Source organism: Nanorana parkeri, unplaced genomic scaffold (assembly GCF_000935625.1).
Source record: "Nanorana parkeri isolate BGI_ZX_2015 unplaced genomic scaffold, ASM93562v1 scaffold130, whole genome shotgun sequence".
Lineage (NCBI taxonomy): Eukaryota > Metazoa > Chordata > Amphibia > Anura > Dicroglossidae > Nanorana > Nanorana parkeri.
Window position 1 is genome coordinate 266,005 of NW_017306398.1, and position 3,202 is coordinate 269,206.

Below are 3,202 nucleotides of genomic sequence, written 5' to 3' on the forward strand. Positions count from 1 at the left end.
CGCGGAAGGTACCGCACGTCACTGGTACTCATGCAACCCCTATCCAAGGAAATTTCTTAGGACAAGCCCTAGCTTCATAAATCCCTTTGTATTTAGAGACAACCTTATCCACTAGAGTCATTAGCATCTCAATGGAAGACATTTGGGGCTTTTTTCAATGTCACAAAATAGCCTTACAAGCATAGAAACACAATAGTCGGAATAAAGTTTTCTCCGCAGAATGGGAGGTAAATGGTTCCACAATACCTTATAACATCACCAATGGGGCGATAGGGAAAGCGATACCAAGGAATCAGAGAAAGTAAACAGGCAGCAGGAGAACAAAAAAAATGTATAAACTAAATAGAAATACATAAATATGATTGACATAAAAGAAACAGGAGGTGGTGTAAAAATTAGACTGACATGTCATTGGTTGATTAGATATTTGTGTTAACGAGCAGTTGAGCGTCCAGTGAGTGTTTACTAAAACAAAGCCCATACACAATGCATTCATGTATAACAGAGCACATTGGTTTCTAAGGGGCACAAACATCATATACATTCCTGTCCACTACACAACTACTCGCGTGAAAACGAATATGATCGACAGTGCAGTGCAGTGCATTGAGGGATGTGTTAAAGATGTGGGGTTACAGGATAGTACGATTTGTATGCATGGCCTCATTGACAGGGTACACAGGCCGTGCATGTTTGGCCTGTTAAATGTATTTCTTCTATTACAATTAGATTGGCTTATAAAGAAGTACAAACTCTCAGCACTGGAGAAATACAGGCCTGCTATAGAGGTGCTATTGTTAAAATCCATTAGACTTATCCACCTAATCAACCGTTCAGTGTCTGCAACCCCCCTCTGCCAATCCCTGCACTGGCGTCCATCCTCCATCCCCCTCTGCCAATTCCTCCACTGGCTTCCATCCCACACCCCCCCTGTCAATCCCTGCACTGACTAATCAACTGCTCAGTGTCTGCAACACCCTCTGGCAATCCCTGCACTAGCTTCCATCCCACACCCCCCTCTGCCAATCCCTGCACTGGCGTCCATCCTCCAGCCCCCTCTGCCAATCCCGGCACTGGCTTCCATCCTCCAGCCCACTCTGCCAATCCCTGCACTGGCTTCCATTCTCCACCCCCCTCATTTACCCCAACCTGTCCGTCTATCTCCCACTCTGACTGCCTTTAGGCGATCCCTTAAGACTTATCTCTTCAGGAAAGCTTATCCCACCTCAAACATCACGTTCTCAAACAGTTCATCCCCGCACAGCTACCTCCTCATGTATCACTTCTCCCTCCCTTTTAGATTTTAAGGCCTCACATGCAGGGCCTCCTTACCGCCTTGTCTTGAATTGTATTGTGATTGTAATGTCTCCCTTATATTGTAAAGCGCTGCGCAAACTGTTGGCTTCAAACATCCTGTATAATAATAATCATAATCCATTCACATCTTCCCTTTGTTGCCAACCTGCTTGGGCTCATTTTTTTGATCTAGCAATAAGGGCTGGTTCACACTGGCCTGATTCGGTGGCGGAACGCACTGGGTCACATCATGGCTAGGGTGGGGGGGGGGGGGGGGGGGGTTTGTAGGTGCATTGAAGGCAATTGCACCACAGCCATGCCCCCCGGCCACAATGCAATCGCCCGCACCGGAATGCGTGGCACATCAATGTCTGTGTTCCGGTCCAATGCGGTCAGAAAAAAATAGTGCATGATGTGCAACGTGTTCCGGTGTGGGCAATCTGTGGATGGGGAAAAAAAACTCACTAAACTTCTCCCTTGTTTCTGGGGTGGGAGGGGGTGTTGCGATCGCACGCGCGGCAAAACATTGCCTGCTTCCCGGTTCACTGCGAATGCAAAAAATGCTGCATGCTCTTATTTTTTTGCATTGGCAGTGGACTGGAACGCAGGCAATGTTTTGCCACGTGTCCGATTGCACTGCGGACGGGGGGTGTGGCTGTGATGCCTTGACTTCAATGCACCGCCACGCCTCCTTCCGTCCCAGAACGCAGTGATCCGGGCGGGATGAAATCCGGTGTGTTGCGGCACTGATTTGGGCCGGGAAACGCACTGGGGTTGGTGTGAACTAGCCCTAATAGACTAGCACTGAGCAGTTGAAGAAATAAGACAGGATAGATCTTAAAGCTATTGAAAGGTTTACACTTCTAAAAAATAAATGAAACTAAAGTCTTCAACTTTGTAACAATTGCCAAAGAGTAGCAAAACTTGTTTATTAGCATAGCTTGCATTTAATAAAATGTCTACTCAGAGTGTACAAAAACACTTTCTTCACATTCCAGAGATGAGGAAGTTGTTGTGAAGATTGAATAAAAATTACAGAGACATGTTTCAAAGACGCCGAAGGCAGGACCAGCCTGCGTGGGCAGGGTTCTGCACGAGCACCTGCATAAGGGGCATAGTTTGGCTCATAGAATCGTGTACTGTAAAAAGTGTGTTCGTCTGTTTGCGTGTCTCACGGCATGCGCGTAGACGTGAGCGCACACTCGTTGTGGACGCTGGCATGAAACAAGCTATTTAAGGCTGTGACGTTCTAGCCTGCAACGCTGACTGGTCTTCACTAGTGATGAGCCGAACACCCCCGTGTTCGGTTCGTATTCAAACGGCCGAAAAGTTCAAATACGAACTCAAACTCAATGCAGGTCAATGGGAGTCGAACGCTCGAAAATTAATGTCCCCTTTAAGAGGGCTTATATGCAAGTTATTGGCCATAAATGGTGTATGGGGGTCCGGGTACTGCCCTGGGGGACTGGAATCAATGGCAAAAAAAAAAATACCGTTTTTAAAGGAGCAGTGGTTTTTAACATCACTTAAAGGGTAAAAAAATAAAATAATGAAAAGTTCCTTCAAATATCATGCCTGGGGGGGGTCCCCTTAACCGGCCAGTGAAGTGGCGGATCTGTACGATGTATATAACCTGCTGCAGCAAAACTGACATTTCTAAAAAAAAATAAGACATTTTTTTTCTCTTAAAGTGTGCAGTTCCCCCTCCCTGAACAATATCAGACCCTTTAGGACCAATTTAAAAAAAACAAACTGTGTAGGGTTCCCCCTAAAAGTCATACCAGGCCCTTAAGATATGGTAGGAATATTGAGGGACCCCATGTACAAAAAAAGAAGTGTGTGGGGTTCCCCCAAAAAGTCATACCAGGCCCTTAAGGTCTGGTAGGAATTTTAAGAAGGAACATGG